Below are 20,995 nucleotides of genomic sequence, written 5' to 3' on the forward strand. Positions count from 1 at the left end.
AATCAACTGCTGACAAACAGGACAGACAGGACATTAAACCAAGGACTACCAATTTTTGCCAAAATAAGTGTGGTTGTGGCTTTAACAAAAGGCATCTTCTAAAGCCAGGACAATATGGCACCATCCCTGAAGTGAGTGACCTTTGCAATCTGTAAAAGGTACCGTGCCCTTTTCTTCGAAGGCAGTTGAACAGGGAGTGGGCCAATGGCTTCTGATATGCAATGGAACAGCAGATGAAACAGTTATTCTTGAAGAATAACTAAGCTCACCTCTCTCAATAGTAGACTGGCGTTTAATAGAGAGATGTGGAGAAGAACAGGATGCCAAGATGAAGCCACATATACACAGCCAAGAAAAATGGACAGCTGAATTGAAAAGACATCAATAATTTCCAGAATTTAAAATCCTGAATCATGACATGACACTAATGGAATTCAGGTGTTTCTGGTACATGGACTGCTCTCACCAAATGTGAGGTCAAACTGTTGACCTTGTATACATCCTAGTTCACAAAAGAGTTTGTCAGATACGCTAAGCCTGTAGGCTGAAGATGATGCCCCAACACTGTGGAGAAACCTCAGGTGACTGTCCAGGCAGCTGGCTGTTTCTGTCAACTCACATTTTTTTTGAAGCTGCTTGCATGCACTTCTTGTTTTTATTTTTTATTAGGTAGTATTATTTCCTTCTTGGGTCTCTGAGGGAGTTGAAGATCAGTTAGTTATAGTTATAATTATCTTTGTTAAGGATTTAAAAAAACTCACTAAGAGCTGTAAGTGTATAAATTTGAAAGACGTTATAAGACAGTTCCGTTAGCTATATAAGTTAGGATAAAAAGTGAATCAGGTACATTCTGGACTTACCAAAATAGGATAGATAATGGAATTATTTTCTCTGAATTTGTCAAATAGAAATGAACTAGACATTGTTTAGGTATTTATTGTTTATATATATATATGGTATATATAGTTATTGTACTTTTGTATATAGTTTTTCTTATATTAGTTATAACTTTTTCCTTTTTTTCTTTTTATTAAAATAGAAAAGGGGAAATATAGTGATATTTTATTTGTATTGAAATGTGATTTTATTTGTATGTCAATAAAGTTGCCTTGAGGTCAGAGCAAGCCAGAGCAGAAGCCGAGCAGTAGTGGGGTACGCCTTTAATCCCAGCACTTGGGAGGCAGAGCTAGGCGATCTCTGTGTGTTCAAGGACACAGCCAGCATGGCAGACACACTCCTTTAATCTCAATACCAACCATAGACGACCTGGAGGTCTGTACAAACAGGCAGTGACAAGGAGGTCATGTGGCTGGGTTTACAACCAATGAGAACACAGAACAGAAAGTCTTTAAATAGACGGGACGCACAGAAGTAGTTCTCTTGCGGAGAGGAGGAACCGCAGAAGCAGTGAAGGGTAAGGTTTTCTGCTTTTGCTCTGACCTCATGGTTTTTAACTCTGCAATCGGTTCTGTGTTTCTTATTTAACAAGCTGGTTACATCTACAGAGAGAGACAGAGAGAACAGACAGAAGTGTGTAAGTTTGTATAGACAAATATTCAATACATATCCAATATATATCTCTCCTCTGAAGTGGCCTAGACCTGCAGTTGCCAAAGTCAAGTTAATGTACCTTACAAACCACATGACTGCATATTTGCTGTGTGTCCTCTACTATGCCAAGAATTCACACATCATCTTCCTGAAATTAGAAGAGTCTCATTTTTCTTGTTCATCTTTGTATAATTTACATAGTTTTACATGTCTCCTTGTAGGGGCTAGTCTGGGAGTGAAGCCACAAAGACAGTTGCCAGCACAATTTATTTTATCTTCTTTTTTTCATATTGTCCAGGAGGCTTGAGTCTATGTAGGAGTATGGGACTGGCACCATCTGGAAGTCTTGATTTAGAGACTCTAGGGTGCAGTCTTAAACTCTGCAATGTTTTTTTGCTTCTCAGGTGATATTTGTGAATGTTTAAATGTGAGAGACACAGTGGCCAGCACTGTTGTTTTAAGAAATATAGAAATTTGATATACTTTCTTGAGTATGGCAAGGCTTATTTTAATTCTCTCAATTTATTTCAAAATATACTTTTTTTGTGTTTTCTTGTAAAACATTAGTTTTTCATAAGCTCCGAGGAAAAGTAGTATTAGAAATTTCATGGGAATTTACTTCAACTTGTAACAATGCACGAATATTATTTTATAATGCTGTATGTGTGTATTTCAGGAGTATTTGCAAGTCTGTATTTCATCACAGCTTCTCTTATTATTCACAAGCAGAGTTGCTAAAGGTAGTTATCTTGTATACTTAATTGTTACTGTGAGGTTTTCCTTTTTTTGTTATGTTACAGTAAAAAAGTGATATTTGTATATTTTGTATGTAAGTCTCTTACTGTCCACCAATCAATTAGATTTACTATCTGTTGAGACTCAAGTCACAAAATCTGGTCCCAGAACCAGGCAAGGTACTCATCATTAGATGAGAGCCAGCCATGTAGAAGAAGGTAATCATATTGCCTACAGGAAATGGGATGTCGTTGGACATTGAGGCAAGTGAAACACACTGCCCCCAGAAGGACAGGTAGCACAGTTTTCTGCAGAATCACATGTTCGTTCTCTTTCTTGGTGCACATGGAATCAGAGCTGGGGAAGCAGGAAAGTGAAGTGGGTCAAGGACAGAATTGATATAGTCTCGGACCCCAAAATCCTCCTCAAATCATCTATGCTTTGTTCTTAGAGATGAAAAACACTACTCTAAATTGAAAAGAGAAGATACTGAGTTTTATGGAGCGCCAATAAAGTCTTTGGTGCTTTCTTGGATTTCTCTAAATAATGACCTTTATCTGGTTCATTTGTTTTTTTTTACACATAAATTATTTTTCTTAGGGAGGAACTTTGTGTAACTCGTTTCTTTCTTTAGGGCCACCCCCCATTGCCCATACCATGACCTCATCTGTATTTGAATGAAGAGTTACACAGTGTAGGTTATGTGAACTTGAAATCAGAGCAATGTTCATGGAAGGAAATGATAATATATTAAATTTTCATTGAAAATTTCAGCTTAGTATAAGTGGATAGTTGAAATAAAACTTACCAGAGTAGATATATGTGGACACAGACATAAGTCTGTAATTTAATACTAATACTAACATACTTACACTGTCATTCTTGTGACATTGCCAGTGTCTCTGAAAGCTAGAACTGGAATTAGAAGAATGGCACACATCTGGACTCTGTTACCTGTATTCTGTGCATGTTCAGTAAGATTCCAAACTCCCTGAAGGTACCATATATGTGTGCAGCTTCAATAGACAAGAAGATCTCGGGAAATGGAAAATTCATTACTCATAAGACCAAAGCTCAGTTGCTGTGCTATAGTAATACCATTTGCAGCAAGATGAATTTTATGAATTTTTAACATAAATGGAAGCAAAATACTAGTTTGACAATGCTAGTTTCATAATTTTTTGAAACTTGAATTTGTATACCATAATAGAAATCTGAACAGTGTTCTCTTTATTCAGCTTTGGATGATGAGGTAGGGGCTGGATTTGCACTTTAAAAACAACAATTCTTTTCTTTAGAATTTTGAAATAATACTTATAAGTATGTACTTATATGTTTATCTACATATGTATTAAAAAACAGACACAAAGAAGACATGAGGCTGGGAGAGATGTGGGATGGAAGTTAGGAGGAGGTGGAGGGAGAAAATGTGGATGAATAGGATCAGTACATTGTATAATTTATGAAACTTTTTCCCCAAAAAATAAAACACATTTTTAAAAAGAATTCATCAGCTGAAATATTTGAAACAATTTGCATCTAGGTCAGAAGTTTAGCTTATCTAGATGTAGAATTGTTCACTTTGGTTTTAAAAAGATCTATTTGTTCAGTATCTTTATTGATGCTGAGTTGATGCAAATATCAGCATCCATTATTTATATAAGCAAGCAAGCAAGCAGAAGAAGCAGATCTGAAAACTTGAGGAATATGTAATGACTACCATCCCACAAGACACTACATCTCCTAGAATATCCAAGAAACCTAGAGAAATTAACAGTTTGACACCAAACTGTTCCAAAGATCACCAGATAGAGGACAAGATAACATTGTGCGTACCCATAAGTTTCTTGGGTAACCTTCCCCAACCCAGGGTTCAGATAAATCTCTCACCTGCTGTCCCAGCCATGCCTGGATCCAAGTAAACACACAGGCTTATATTATTTTCAAACTGTATTTCTATGGCAGGCCTCTTGCTAGCTAGCTCTTATGTCTTTAATTAACCCATTTCTATTAATCTATGTTTGCCACATGTTCCATGGCTTACCGGTCTGCTGGCATGTTGCTCGTTGGGTAGCAGGCTGGCATCTCTCTCTAGAATCCACCTTTCTTTTTCCTGTCTCTCTCCTTGGGTTTCCTGCCTGCCTCTAAGCTGTCTTGCCATAGGCCAAAGCAGCTTATATTAACCGATGTGAATAACATATATTCACAGTGTACAGAAAGATATCCCCCAGCAATTATGAATGATTTAATCAGTGTATTTCTGATTGCTCAGAAGATAAAGAGCAAGGTATATTCCTCATTGAGTGGTGAGAAGGACAGTAACCAGGCTGACAGCTGGAATATGTGTTAATGTTAAGTTAGGAACAGAATTGCACCTCTAAAAGCTCTAACATTTTTATTCATTCATATAATAACAAGTTTTAAGTAGCTTTTATTAAATACATATCTGGGATACATAGAAAATAAGTTCCAGTTGCAAGAGACTTTGGGGCAAGAGAAAAAAACATTATACAAATAAGAGCAAAACAAAGATTCAAGTAAATATGCCAATAAAATTGTAGGTAGGTGAAGCTGGGTGATGGTGGTGCACACCTTTAATCCTAGTACTTGAGAAGGAGAAGCAAGCAGAACTCTGATTTCAAAGCCAGCCTGGGTTACACAGTGAGTTTCAGGACAGCCAGGACTCCACAGAGAAACCCCATTGAGAGAGAGAGAGAGAGAGAGAGAGAGAGAGAGAAAAGAAAGAAAGAAAGAAAGAAAGAAAGAAAGAAAGAAAGAAAGAAAGAAAGAAAGAAAAAGAAAGAAGGGAGGGAGGGAGGGAGGAAGGGAGGAAGAGAGAAAAATATATTGGTGCTATGAGGGGAAATGGGAACTCTCAAGCCAATAGAGGCTTTTAGTGCCAGTTAAACATGATTCAAGGGGCTAAGATCCCAGACAATCAAGAGTCACCAAAGCCACACTGGGCTAGTGGCTGCCATGCCCTGTTTCATAAACTCAGAGAATGAATTTTATAGAAAGCAGAAGGTAATTTCAGAAAGGAGTTTTAGTATTGTTGACAGCCTAACTAATATGGAGCAAGTAGGGATGCTGTATAGTAGGTCTCAAGAAAGGTTGCTACTGCCTGACTCTATGTGGAGTTACTACAGTTTACATAGTAGAGGCACACTAGTACAATTTTTTTCTCCTAAAAGATGTTCATGGGCCTCTCCATCTAGGTGTCTGTATTAGAGCTTGGGGGGATACCTTCCAGGGCCAATGAAGTGTCTGAGCATGCACAGCTCCCATGTAGCTGTGCTCATTAAGTTGCTATGTAAAAGGAGAAGAAAGAAGAAGGAGAAGGAGGAGGAGAATGAGGAGGAGGAGGAGAAGAGGAAGGAGGAGGAGAAGAGGAAGAAGGGTGATGATGATGATAATAATAACAGTAATAATAATAATAATAATAATAATAATAATAATAATAAGAAGAAGAAGAAGAAGAAGAAGAAGAAGAAGAAGAAAGCATATCATGAATCAATGACCCTGAATATTTTGGATTTCTGGCCCCTGGCCAGGACGGAACTGCTGATAGACCCAAAGATGTTTCCAGCTTCTGGCCAAGACAGAACTCATTATCAAGGATAAAAAGTAGAACTACTTATTTTTGAGGTCCCTGCCCTAAACTGTATAATCACTGTCCTGCTCCTGTTGTCATCATAGGTAAAAGTAACAAATCCAGTCTATAAATCTATTTTAATTCTGAGCCTCCAGTATTCTGTAAAAATCTATGGCATTGAATGTTTAAGCCTCTGTACCTAAGGTCCCTCCCTCCCCATTGTGTGTGGATGAGTGTACATTGGAGGAGAATGGTCAACGGCAAGTGTTTTCCTCGGTTACCCTCCACCTTATTTGTTTTAGGGACGGGGTCTTTCAGTGAGTCTATAACTTGCTGATTCAGTGAGGCTAGCTGGCCAGTGATCCTGGGATCCTCCTGTTTGTACTCTGCCAGTGCTGGAACTGCAGTCGAGTGCCCAGGCTCAGACATTTATGTGGATCTTAATTCAAGTTCTCATGATGTACAGTAAACCCAGATCACCTGAATCACACCTCAGTCCAAGTAGTTGAGTTTTTATTTGTTATTTAGTTACTTATTTTTCTTTTTACTGAAGGTAGATTTTTTTTTTCATACAACATATTCTGATTAGTTTCCCCTCTCCTAACTCCTCCCAGATCTTCCTCACTTCCCTACAAACTCAAATCTACATCCTGCTGTGGATATCGCTCTGTGTAAATAAAGTTCTGCTTGGCCAGTGGCCAGGCAGGAAGGTTAGGCGGGACAAGAGAGAAGAGAATTCTGGGAAGTAGAAGGCTGGGGGGAGACACCGCTAGCCGCCGCCATGAGAAGCAACATGTAAAGACACTGGTAAGCCACAAGCCATGTGGCAAAGTATAGATAAGCAGAAATGGGTTAATATAAGATAGAAAAAGTAGATAACAAGAAGCCTGCCATGGCCATACAGTTTGTAAACAATGTAAGTTTCTGTGTGCTTTCTTGGTTGGGTCTGAGCGACTGTGGGACTGGCGGGTAAGAGAGATTTGTCCTGACTGGGCCAGGCAGGAAAACTCTAACTACAAATGGCGCCCAACGTGTTGGCAAGAATTTCCACCTAAAACCTGAGAAAAAAGATTCTAAGACGGAGCTAAAAACAGCTTCCTAATTGTCTCTCTCAAGTTAGCGGCAGCCTGCCGGTTTGAGCTACTATGGCGGGTTCCTGGCGTGTGTGTCTGACCTGCAGTGTGGCGGGAATGAGGAGTCTACAAGCGGCACTTTACTCTGCTGCGTGGTAGATTTAGCCTTTGCTAGTTTAAAAAAAGAAAAAAAGTTTCTGGGCTATGCACTGCTTTGATAGAACTGCTTCTGATAGTTGATGGTACACATGGCTCCAGACCCAGAGCTATCGGTAAACTGTACCACGGCCATGTTGGGAAACTGAGGTGGGTGGAGCCAGCAGCCACAGTGGCATTTCAGTCTTATAAAGATGGATATTACACAGAGAATCTGGTTTGTCTTGTCTTTGGGACTTTTAACTGCAGAAAAAGATTTGATCATAAAGGCTGTTGAGTTAAATAAATATGTAAATTTTAAAGGTACCTTGACTTCAAAATTTGGATATAAGGATATGTTGCTTTGGAAAAGAGTCTCTGCTTTTGTTTCCACAGAAAGCCAGAGGCTGTGGATTTGTTCCAGATTAAGATACCTCAGGTTTGATCAGCCAAGACCACCTGAAAGGTCTCTGATGACACCATGGCCCAGATGATCCAACATCCAGAATGCTTTCAAGGCAACTGGCTCAGAGGTTCACCCTAATGGACTACTCCATAATCCTAAAATTTTCTTTTTGTCCCCATAAGATACAGTGCCCCCCTCCAGCAGGAAGTAGTAAGAGAAACTATGCCCACATTCCCAAAATTATCAAGCTGGCTTTGGAGATGGAATTGGCTCACTCCTTCTCTAAACCCAGACATATTGCTAAAAGAAAAGGTTAAGAGATTCTTGTGTCCCAAATCAGAAGAGCCTTCTGGTGTGGGACAGAGAAAAACCACTATTTTATTTAAAACAGGTTGATTACAAATGCAATCTCTTTCTAAAGATAAAAAGGGGATATGATATAGATATGATAGTATGAAAGGGTAGATTAATGAACTTACTTCTAAAGAGCAACAACTCATTTAAAATGTTTTACATTGGTATAGATTTTAGTCGTGATACACACTTAAAGTTAATTTTGTTATACTGTGTGTATATTTCTACTCTTGTTTAAGGTATTATGTTTGTACAGCTCATTTTAAATTGAAATGGATAATTAAAAATAGATTAATAATTAGTCATCTATGATAATCATATTCGTAGCCATGTTAGTTAAGTCTTCTAGATATACAGAGAGATATTTCAGATAGACAGGTAATCTTCAAATACTTCAAATACCTACAGAATATGGCATTTAAAATACTTTTAAAATTTAGACTTTCTGGACAGTGAGACATGTCTGCTCCTGGCAGCACCGATTTACTTCAGAGAGGAGGATGGGCATTGAAGACACTTCATATGGAGTTTATCTTCACCTTGGCAAAAATAGCCATTTGGGCAAGAAACTGTTCTTGCCTGGACTGCTTGATCAACTGGACGTGCAGGACCCATAGAAAGGTGACCACTGAACTTGGCTTGACAAAATGGTCCTTCAGGTTCCTGCTTCGCAGAGGAAACTGCCAGACATTCTACAGGACACTGAGAGAAGTGATCGAGAGACTCTAGACCTGTGGGCTGAAGACAAATGCCCCAACTTTACAAAGGAACATTAGGTGACTGTTCAGGCTGCCAGCTTTCTCTGTCTACCCTGCAAGACTCCCAAATAATGCTTACATCCTTCTCCTGGTTCTCAGGTAATATTATATCCTTCTGAGGTCTTTGATGTGGTTGAAGACTAGATAGTTATAATTTACTCAGTTATGATAAAAGATAAGTTAGATATAAAACCTTAGACTCACAAATATAAGATAGATAGGAGATCTTCTTTAATATTGTAACTGTAATTCTTGCTTGATAATGGTTTTGTTATATGTAATTGTACTATGTAAAAGTTAAAACCTTCCTTAAAAAAAAAAAAGAAAAGGGGAAGTGCTGTGGATATCGCTCTGTGTAAATAAAGTTCTGATTGGCCAGTGGCCAGGCAGGAAGTATAGGCGGGACAAGAGAGAAGAGAATTCTGGGAGGTGGAAGGCTGGGTGGGGGGAGACACCGCCAGCCGCCGCCATGAGAAGCAACATGTAAAGACACTGGTAAGCCACAAGCCATGTGGCAAAATATAGATGAACAGAAATGGGTTAATTTAAGATAGAAGAAGTAGATAACAAGCAGCCTGCCACGGCCATACAGTTTATAAGCAATATAAGTTTCTGTGTGCTTTCTTGGTTGGGTCTGAGCGACTATGGGACTGGTGGGTAAGAGAGATTTGTCCTGACTGTGGGCCAGGCAGGAAAACTCTAACTACAACATCCTTTCTTTTTCTCTCTCTCATAAGAATACAAACAGGAATCTAAAAGTAAAATAATAAAGTAAGATAAGATAAAATAAAAAAAAATAGAATTGACAAAACAAACAGAAGGGAACAGACCCCAAAAGCAGTAGAAACACATATAGACACAGAGACACACTGGTTTACATACACAAAAAAACTCAGAAAAAAACATAAAAACAAAAATCATAATATAATCACAAAGTATTTGTAAGGTATAAAAAAAGAAATAAACGTTGTGACAAGGCATTATGAGAGAGCTCAAAGAACTGCTGCTGAGCATAGAGCCTGCTGTTAACAGTGGTTTGAATACCTAGTTTTCTTGGAGAAAACTAATTTTTCATTTGTGAGTGTGTTGGAGATAGCTTCTAGGCTAGGGATAGGGGCTTGTGTCCACTTCTGCAACCTAGCTTGGCATAAGACAGGGATCCCCTTCAGGACCACCCTCTCATAACAAATGGTTGAGTCTTAGTCAAGGCCCCTTAGAACCATTGGGTTGGTGAAGGGCACCCAGCTGAGTTTAATGAAACAATGCTAGTAGCTGAATCAAGTTAAGCTGCTCCCTGTGACGTGTCTGCTTTGTCTCAGTGTTGCCTCCCTGTTATAGAGGGCAAGATCTCCAACCTGCTCTGTGTCTAAGGACTCCCTCCTCTCATACTGGTTAGATAAAAGCCAATTAAAATCTTTAAACTAAGTGTGTTGTATTTTGTCTTTTGTCTCTGGTGGTTCCAACATTCTATCAAGGTCAGCCACCATTTAATAGAATCATTTAAGGAATATTTCTAATATTTATTGATCCAAAGTACTGTGAGGCAGGGTAAATTCATATTGTCACACTTATGTCTCTTGGTTTCATTTGATTCATTTTTTTCTCTTTCATTTGATTCATTTTTCAAAAGAGCATGGCCTTTTTCTACCTAAAGAATTATAGTTATCACAAACAACTTTCAACTATAATGAATTTGATTAAAATTATCTTTCCTTTATTGGATGTGTAGCTAAGTGTTTTAGATAAACCATTGGAAAAGAACACCCAGTCTAAGGGAAGAGACAAGCTCGATAACATGATGAACTTAATATAACAACTCTCTGACTTTCTAAAGTCGTATGTCAGTGTCAAGCTCTGACCCTAAGCCATCAGAAATCGAATTAGAAACAGAGTAAAATTAAATGTTATGGGAATTAAAAGAGATGATGTGTAACTGATACTACTGTAAAGAGTGAAAGTACAGGCAATTTAACATCATTAAAAGGATTTTTGCTGCGGTAGATCACTCACACTGCTAATGCCGTAAGTTCACTTCTTGGGAGGTTGTTAGTTCCTTGGAGTTACCACTGTGCCTTCATTATCTTCTCCCTTCTCTTATCATTGTTGGCTTTTCCTGAGTCTTTCCCCAAAGTGGCAAACATTTTCCCTTGTCTGCTTCATAGAAGGTGATAAAGAGGTTGACTGTCATTGAGAGTGTAGGACTTATTATTCTTATCTGGCCTTGTCAAATTTATATTTTTATAATATTTATACTTACATATTGAAACTTGGGTTAAGCATGGTGTCAGTATGATGAGAAATGAAAGGAGAAAAACACGAAAAATAGAATATATTTGCTGAAAAAGAAACCCTTTTTGCAAAAACATGTCTTTCTTGAATTATAGATGTTTTTGTTGTTTGTTGTTTTGTTGTACCTTAGGACTAGTGCTAAAGCTTGAAGCCACATTCTAAAAGTCCCTGGATTTTATGCTAAGGCTTTCTCTAGTTCATAATTATCTTCCTCTTTCTCTTTTGACGTTAAACCATTTGATTATCAGCCTTTAATTGTACATCAGTTATATGACATGTGTCATAGGGATGAAGGAATCCTTGCCTTATCCTTGGATATTGTAAAGAAAGCAGAAAATGTTGTGTTTCTTTCATGTGTCTTAATTTTGTCAACTCAATATCACTGATATCTTTGAAAGGACTCTGTGCAGAGCAGTTGCCGAGAAAATCAATGTTTATTAACTCTTACATTTACAACTGTGTAAGTGATCAGAAAAGATGGATGTAGACTACTTTTGCATGCTTAAATTTTGTTTTCAGGAAACTACTCTCATATCACTTAATAATTAATTATAGGGAATTATTTGAATTTACAGTCTGTCCAAAGACTCTTTCTTAGATAAGATTTGTTTCTTTCCTTTTCCTGATATCTGTTTTGTATGTTTGTTTTCTACACAATAGTTTTGTGAAATTTAGTGTGCTTCAACCATCATCTTGAGTTAAAATAGAAAGACTATTAGGCATTCTTATTTATTGGGGAACCGCAACAGAATATATACTTGGCACTAAGTCTTCCATCCTTGAAATCTGTCTCCTAACTAGAAGATATTTACACTGAACATCCTCAAGGGAAGCTGACCATTTCCCATACTTCTTTAACAGGCAGATAAAAGAGAGGCTATCTCTTTCTCATGTATACCATTAGTGTTTGTAACCTGTTATGTAAAATAACGGTTTTGCCTTTGAGTCACACCTGTTCCCTTCCTAATCACTATGATGCCTGATATTTACTCCTGTTCAGAGGCAGCTTTCAGATCCACCCATGGCTTTTTCTCTATCTGGGTACCAGCATAATCACCCTTAATGATGTCAGTACCCATGTAGACAAGCCTCACAATCCTCGAGCCTAATCAATGGACATGGTGTTTCATCTATTTCAGTATAGCTTTCTATCCCAATTTGCATATAGCAGTTTCCAATCCTTAAGAAATTACCATCTCCAAATGTCAAAGTATTTACTAGAAATCTTTGCTTCTTCATATCCATTTCTCCATATTTAGTACTGTTCTCTGTTACCCAGAAGTGTCACTCCCTACCTCATTGAATTCCTTTGCCATTTGCTTCGAGTTAATGGAGAATCAGTAGGTGATCAGAGAAAGGTTAAGAAGACTTACTTATTCCCCCTGCCCCTCCCACTCTTCCATGCAGGGCGGCACTTGACTATCTGGAGGCCCTGTCAGTGCAGTCATTCTCTGCTGGATAAGGTGCCTATTTCCTCCACCAACACCTTCACACTGAGGTATGATAAAAAGAAACTTGATGCCATTATCCCTAGTGAACTATGTTTTCCTACAGTTTCAATGCTGTCATTGTATATATATCTGTGAACAGTTGCTTTATTTAACACTCCTGTAATTACCTCTTTTGTGAATCCAATATGTTTCTGACTGGGACATTGTTACCCTAGTCTTCTTACTGTTATTCCCAATATAAATTAATCCAGCCTACATGTTTCAGTCTTTTTTATAATTCTTCTATCCTATGCTCTGCAAAATCTGAGCCTGAAAGAATCCATCATTGTGAATAAGTTGGTTTTATTTCCTAATATCTTAGGTTTCTATCACTGCCAGTCCTTAGTCCTGTATCTCAATTAGGTTTTCAATAATGTCCCTGATATATCTATCTCCATGATTATTAAAACACACAGCTTCCTTACTACTTTTACTCTGAGATGATGGTCTAGTATTTTATTTTATGAGAGAAGCCAAACTCCAGTTAATAACCCCTTAATCTGTACTGATTAAGTTGCTTTGCTGTTTTAATATACGTAAGGGAAACTCTAAGGGAAAGTGGCAGAAAATTCAAGCCACAATACTTTGAGACAAAGGTTCTTTTTCAACTCTTTAATTTTGGAAAAACTCAGTATTATGAATGACTCATGAAAACCAGGAGCTATCATCATGGCTATATTGTCTCCAGAATCAACTGTGCATTCATCCTTGTGTTGACTTCATTATTGAATGAGCCTCTTCTGTCCAGAGATGTGAATGGTATAGTTTTCCTGAGAAAGTCAAGTGAGACTTCTAGCCCTTTATTTATGAGTTTGTAGCAGGAAATCTAGATATCCCTGAGCCAATAAATTTGGAAGACATGCTAGTGCTGAGAAGCAAATAAATGACTGATTCTTAAATACAAAAATTTGTCAAAGTTCCTCCTCTGAGGGTTATTTTGAAAGTTTATGTGTCATGAGGTTTGCTAATTGGCTTCGTGCTGGGCAATAAGAGAAAAAATAACAAACAAACAAACAAACAATAAAAAAAGACTTATTCTTACTACCCCAGAAGCCATCAATCTTGCCAGATTTCCTCAGGTGGGGTGGAACTTCATGATCCCCTAGCACACATATAAGCAGCACCAAGTGAACTCAGTAGTTTTATTTATTTATTTATTTATTTATTTATTTATTTATTTATTTATTTATTATTTTTTATTTATGGGAGCACATGAAGCTTGGAAAAAGTGGTGTGTGGTGTGGAGAATGGGAGAAGATGTAAAAGAGAAGGGACTGGGAGGTAGATTTGATCACAACAAATGTATAGAATTGTCGAATCATGAAATATTAAGAACATATGAAGTCCTAGATCTACTAATGAAGTCCAAAATCTCACTAGAAGAACCTCAGGCACTGGTCCTGCCCCTTTCTGATGTCAGAACCAATGGCAGGTGCTCCTTGGTTCTGCTCCCTTGTCAGCCTTGTCAGGACAGTCTCAGCCTCAGCACCTCACCGGTTCTCCTTAAGATTCCTTCCAGTTCTCATTAGCTACGTGAGGAGAGACATGGACGTTTTGCCCAAGGAAAACAAGGGATAATATTATAAGCAACATAGTTTCTAGAGAGGATATATGTTTTACACAGAAATCATGATAAAAGAACTCCTCCATATGTTACTTAGCTGCTTATTTCCCCTGATATTTTTTATAATTTCAAAGACAAAAGAGATATTAGAGTTAGACTGAAGCTGTGCCTAATTTCTCTATTGCTATTTAGTATGTATCACTCCTGCATATTCTATTAGAAAGCTGGATGAGACTTTACGGTTTGTTTCCTTCTCTTTTATAGGGTAATGAATTGATAGTGACAAAGAGAATGGAATCCAGAAGCATTTGGAAGTTTTGCAGTGTTGTACAGTATTCAAGGCATCGTCAAGGGAAATATGGAATTCTCATATTCATTTTTAGGTACTGAACTAACGTAGATATTGTGCTTCAAACAATTAAAGGTTCTAGCAAAGTATAAAAGATCTACAAGATTCTTTACACTGAAACAGAAAAAAAAAATAGGATAGTGCTGAGGATGAACCCAACGTTTATTTATTTATTTATTTATTTTTTAGCGGAGGATCTAACCCAGGGCCTTGAGCTTGCTAGGCGAGCACTCTACCACTGAGCTAAATCCCCAGCCCCCCCCCCAGCGTTATTCTAGCGGATGCTAGGCAATATGAGCTACATTACAAGTGAAAAATGTAATTCTCTCAAGGTTTCTTTTGAATATGATAACCAAAACAGTACATTAAAGCACACTCTCTCCTCTCCAAGTCAGTTGATTTTGACAAAGAGCATAATGCATGCTCAGGTATTTTCTGGGTAGAGAGAAACTTGATTATAAACACGATTGTATCACAGCATTATAGAATTGTGAGGGAGTTAGATAATTTCCATGTATGGATCATTTTCAGTTTGTTTCTTGTATAGAAATTAAGAACAATAATGTGATTTAGTCTACCCTTTCCCCAATGGCATGGTTATAAAAGTTGTGTTTTTGGTGGTTGGATCATTGGTTTGTTTATCTTTCTACTTTGATGGGCAATAAGTGTCCATACTTCTTATTACAAAAATATGATCAGTGAAGAATATTCCCTGGGGTCAGCCCTTGAATGTTAGCTTTCCTCTCTTCTCTGAAATATTGAAGTCTTTATCTTGCTGAAGATCAATATTCTTAACATGAAAACTAGGAATATGAAAGTTAGCTCCATGATTTTTATGCAAGAATAATACGTCAGGTAATTGTGTGGATACATTTATTGCTTCCTGGTAATCAATATACAGTTTTTGAATTTGGATTCTGAAATCACTTTAAAAATACCTTTTCCTTTTAACTATTTAAACTCATCTATCTATCTATCTATCTATCTATCTATCTATCTATTATCTATCTATCTATCTACCTATCTATCTATATCTTATATGTGTATCACACATCTATCTATATTATCATCATCTCTAGTGTTCAGAGAATGGAAAAGAAAGCTTGGAAATATTTTTAAGCTGGTAAGATGATTCAGAAAGTAAAGGTACTTGTTACCCACCCTGATGACCTGAACTCAGTCTCTGAAACCCACATGGTAGGAGGAGAGAACCAACTCCTACAGGTTGCCCTCTGACTTCTACATTCATGCTTGTGATATATGTATATGTATACATGTGCACACACACTTACATAAGTAAATATATATAATTTAAAATTAAGCAATAATTACATTAAAATTATATCATATTAAAATTAATTAAAATATATATTATTAAATTAATAAACTATTATTTTTAAAAATAATAATAGTATAGCCCAATTTGTAATTTGCAAATCTTACCTAATTTTGATCTTTTGAGAGCAGATTAAAGACTTGGCTCTGAATTTAAACTCAGTCTATACTCCAGTAGTTTTGACCATGCTCATTCCTGAGACCAAATAGTTGACAAGAAGCAACTTCAGTGATGAAGACTTTATTTGGGGTATCCATTTGAGATGCAGTCTGTCATGGCAGGAAGACTAAGCAGTGGGAATAGTCTGAAGCTGTGCCTGCAGGACTATGAGGCTACTTGCTCACATTTGTGTGGACCAGGAGGCAGATAGCACAAACAAATCAGGACCAGGTTACAAATCTCAAGGCTTGCCCTAAAGCAACTCCCTTTCTCTAGGTCGGCTCGACTTGACAAAGGTCCCATGGTCTCCAAAAGCAGCACGATCAATTGTGATCATGTGCTGGAACACATGAGTTGGTGGCAGACATTTTACACTCACATCATTAGATCTCCTATAACATGAAATACTGAATTCTTTTGTAATGTGAGGTCTTTAGGGCTGTTCCAGGCAGCTGGCATTGTTTAGGTCATAAGAACCATGCTGAAAAACATTATAAGTTTGAGACAGTGGGACTTTTCCTGATTCAAACATCATTAATCATCTCAGATACGTGCTTTTGTTTACATATTTTAAACAAAGCTTGATTTGTTTACAATCCTGATGGAAATAGTTATTAACTGAATTCCTGGAGTGAACAGCATGTTTGCATTTTTATGATAAGAGAAAATAAATCATGGTTTTTTTTTCCTCCCAAGACAAATATTGAATCTTCCTGTTTGATAGATTTTCTATTTTTTTTCTATTTTTATCATGTTTAATACATCCAAATCAATAACAATTCAGGTTAATTTGCAATCTTAATTTTCCTTCCTTGTTACCTTCAGCCTGGCTTTGTCATTACAGAGATGTTGCCATAGCTGTCCCGCAGCTGCAGTGATTTGCATCAATTGGTACCCAAGCAACCTGCTCTACTTCACAGCCTGGCAGCTGCTACTGTTGCTAACGCTGTACCCAATGCCTGTCCATGTGGCAGATCTTAATAGATGCCCCACTACCCTAAGCTCAAGCTTCCTTTTCCTACAATGCATTTTAAATACACACACACCAACACACACACACACACACACACACACACACACACAGAGAGAGAGAGAGAGAGAGAGAGAGAGAGAGAGAGAGAGAGAGAGAATACATATTATATCTATTATAGTAATTATATTATTTATGTGTATTAGTACTAAGGAAAAAAATGCCTAGATTAGAATTGAGGCTGTGTCCTCTGGAGGAATGGTTGGCTCATTTCTCCTCACAGGTCTTCTGTAAAGAACAGATTAAAATATACATAAAGGATCTGGCACATTTTTGGTACTATGAGTGAATTTAAAAAGGGAAACTGGCTTTGCATTTTGAGGTAGCCAATCTGTTCCACAGTTACCAGCAGCTAGGTGCATGGAGTAGCGGCTGTTAGGAGAAAGTGATTATATCACCATAAAGCATAAGACCATATTAAAAAAAAACCTGGATTCTCATTTGTTGGAAATGTCCTTTGATGATTCAATTATTTAACACATTTATAGAGAACACTGTGCTCTTCTGGTGTGTAATCAGAACAGTTAAGATTCATACTTACTTGGATAAGAAGTTCAAATTTTATTTGTATTATTAAATCTTACCATGCAGCCAAGTTAGTCTTGAATTCGTGATCCTTTTGTTTTGCCTATTGAGTTTTAGAATCATAGATAAGCGCCACCATGCCTGTCTCTCAAATAGATTTGCAAAAACTAACCTTTCTAAAAATAAACAGCAAAAATGTGGTTCTGTATATTGAAGAAGAGATGGGCAAGATTTAACCTGAACACATATGTTCAACACAGTTCAATAAAATGGGGAGGAAGAGGAAGAATAGTGGATGAGGAGGCAATGGGGGAAATCTAAGTCTAGTCATGGAGAGGATCTTGCTCAGGGAGGCTGTTGAATGTGTGAATCAGCCCTAAACAGAACCCCTCTCAATTCATTTAGGGTTTGTAAAGCTTGAGGGCCATGGATGCCTTGTACTCCTGTCTGTCTTTACACAGAAGGGACAAGGCAGGCCTACACTTCTGAAGTCACTAAGAATTTACACATGGAATTTAGCTATTAGATCAAGGTGACTTTGCTTGCTGAATTATGTGAGCCTGTTATGTTGAAATTTCAGGGTGGCATAAGAATCTGAACTTTCAAAACTTTCCTGTTGCCTGAAAACATTGCCCTAGAAATCTTTCTAATACAAGTACCCTCTGTAAGAGACTAGAAATCACAAGTTCAACTTCCTGACAGCTGTTATCATTTGTGGAAAAGATCCCTGAAACCTAGCATAATAAAACATAACTTATACACAAGAGTCTGGGTATTAACTTTAGCACACTTTCAAATCCATTTCTCTGTGATATTAAATGATCTATACTTATTAAATCCAGGAGCTGGAGGGAGGGGGCAAGAGAATGGCAGCTTAATTCAGATCTGTGTGTGGCAATCACCCAGCCTCCACCCTTTCCATTACACATTGTGGATGATGGCTATCAATTAAGGATTTGTCTTACAGAAGAAAAGACATCCTTCTTTCTAAAGAAATAAAAATTGATTAAGAGAAAAAGATGACATTTAGTGGGGGAATTGGCACTGCTGAGAATTCTTGCAAATACTGGCATTTAGAGATCACACAAGGAAACTGTCACTCCCCTGCAAGTGACAGAAGCATTTTGGCTGAGCAGAAATGCTTTGTTATTTGCCCCATTTCCTCTCATTTTTAGACTTTTTTTTTCTGTTTTTTAATTGATTATTTGGTGTAATTGGTTTGTTTGTTTGTTTCTAACATATCATATTGATGCTTCTAAATGTTTTTGTTGGTCTACAGTTTACTGTATACATTTTTATTCTAAATACACTTTCAAATATTATTATACTTCTACTTTGCCTATGATACAAGAAACAATATTTTTAATCTGTTAAAGCTTCTTATAAAGAACTTGCAAGGAAAAAAATCACATAGCAAAATAGGCCCGTAATCTGTACAACACAATGAACTTTATACAATTAGGAACAAAGTATTCTCAATGTCTTGGTCTTTACTAAAACACCATATCAACCCTTTTCCTTATCCAGAAGCTATCTATGGTCAATATATAGCTGCTACTATGTTGTAATCATGCAATTCTCTTTTAGATCAACTCAAGATCATAAAATAATGGGCTTTATTTTATCTTCTTTTTTCTTTCTTCCTGGATGTGGACCCTAGTGTCTGGCCTGTATGCTTCCTTCTTTGACTTACATAATCTTTGCTGACTTTTTTGACATCCCCACCCACACTGCTGTCTTGAATGCACACCTTCCCATTTTCACTGCCTTGCCCTCTTTTATTCCATGATGTGTAGTATTCCTGTACAATCATAAATGTAGTAAGTCAGGGTTCCTCTATTATTTTTGCCCTTGTGGTTCTTGACACAGACAGAGCATAGAAGACTCTGGATTCACAATGATTGATCATACATTAGGAGAAACACACCATGTTCTAAGTAGGTGTAGCCTTACTCTGTTTCTGGTATTGGAGCAGTGCATAGGTATTTAAAGCATCACTCCCGTCAGAACTTCATTCCATAAGGTAGATGCTTTGTGGATATTAATATTTTAAATATATTCAACTAGAATTTTAATATGCTTTATAGTGTGCATTTTGGAAGTTACAAGAAAAAAGGTTATATATTAGGGATTGTATGGAGGAGGTGATACAAATTTCAGTCATTGATACTAAGTGCTTACAGGTATATAAACCTCCCATTCTCTTGCCCACACTGGGATGAGGTTGAAGATGGAAACTAGTCCAGTTAACTTTTGTTTGGTGCAGTTATTCTCTTAAACTTGTGCATTGATAGTCTAGTAAATTTGATGAACAGAGTTTTTGGAGGCATTTGAAAACAGATGTTTCTAATGAAGCAGCAATGGCTCCCTTAGAACTTTGGGGAACATTGTCAGTGGAGGTCTTATGGTGTCATTGTTTTAATTCCTCAGATACATTACTCTAATGAATGAACATATAATGATTACTTTTTTAAAAAAAATCTTAATAATTCTTTTGTCTTAGCTACAGCTGTGAATTTATCTAAAATGTTTCCTGCTATGGAAATGACTGGTGACATTTTTTTGTTCCAAGTATGAAGAATTTCCTTTCTGTTGGAATCTTTTTTCAGTTTAGTGGATGTGACTTTTAGTAATTTTGGTTCATCCTTTTTTCTTCTCTTAATTCATAATTAAAACTTTTTCTTTGACATCCAGAGATGCTATTCATTGATTTATAAAACTTTTTGCATGTTTCTTTCTATCTTGTCTGGCCCTTTCATTCCTTCCTTCTTGGCTTCTGGGTTTTGGAGGCAGGGTTACATGTAGCTCAGGTTGGTCTCAAATCACTGTGTAGCAAAAGGTGACCCTGAACCCCTGATCCCAGCTCTTGGATGCACCATTGTCTTCCAGTCCTTCAGTCTCCATTCCTTATATTGTGTTGGTGTACAAGTGGATGTCTCATAGAGGGTCTCACAATCTCACAGGGCCCCGTTTGCCTGAATTCATGCATGGTTGCACTCAAGGTTCCTAGGCATCATTTCTCTGATACTCATTATGATAAAGGGCTCCTTGGTATGAAAGGTCTGTCTCATTAAGGATATACAGTCAGTTCTTAAATAACGCAATATCTGGCCGAAAGAAACACTTTAACTTTTGGTTGTTGCTTTCAGTACCTCAGAAGGAAATGGAAATTACATCTTAAAAGAACTATTTCCATTAGTAAGATGTTTGGGCTCACTAAATTCTGCACCACAGCCACTGTTTTATTGCCAGCTTTATAACTAACCTCTGTGAGCCTTTCATTATTTGCATCAACATAAGTATGGGGGCAAGGTGGCTTAGAGGATTATGATCTAGAAAATATGTAATTTCAGTTCGGAGTTACATCCCACAAGCACCCACTCTAATTACACAGCACACAATTGGAGAACACTTAAAAGTTTGCAAAAAAAAAAAAGCCACGTGTTTTTAAAACTTTTAATCCTTAAAATTATGTTAGGAAATAGTCAAAGTATATATTATTGAATCTGATATACAGAGAAAGAAAATTGAGACCTAGAGTTCATCTAAGTCTTATGTTGAAAACAGAACACATTTTTTATTTTTTTATTTTTAGATGTGGAGAAAAACAAATAGTTGGTTCAAAGGGCAGAATCTGAGGCTAATTTTC

The sequence above is a fragment of the Onychomys torridus genome, chromosome 15 (genome assembly GCF_903995425.1).
Source record: "Onychomys torridus chromosome 15, mOncTor1.1, whole genome shotgun sequence".
Lineage (NCBI taxonomy): Eukaryota > Metazoa > Chordata > Mammalia > Rodentia > Cricetidae > Onychomys > Onychomys torridus.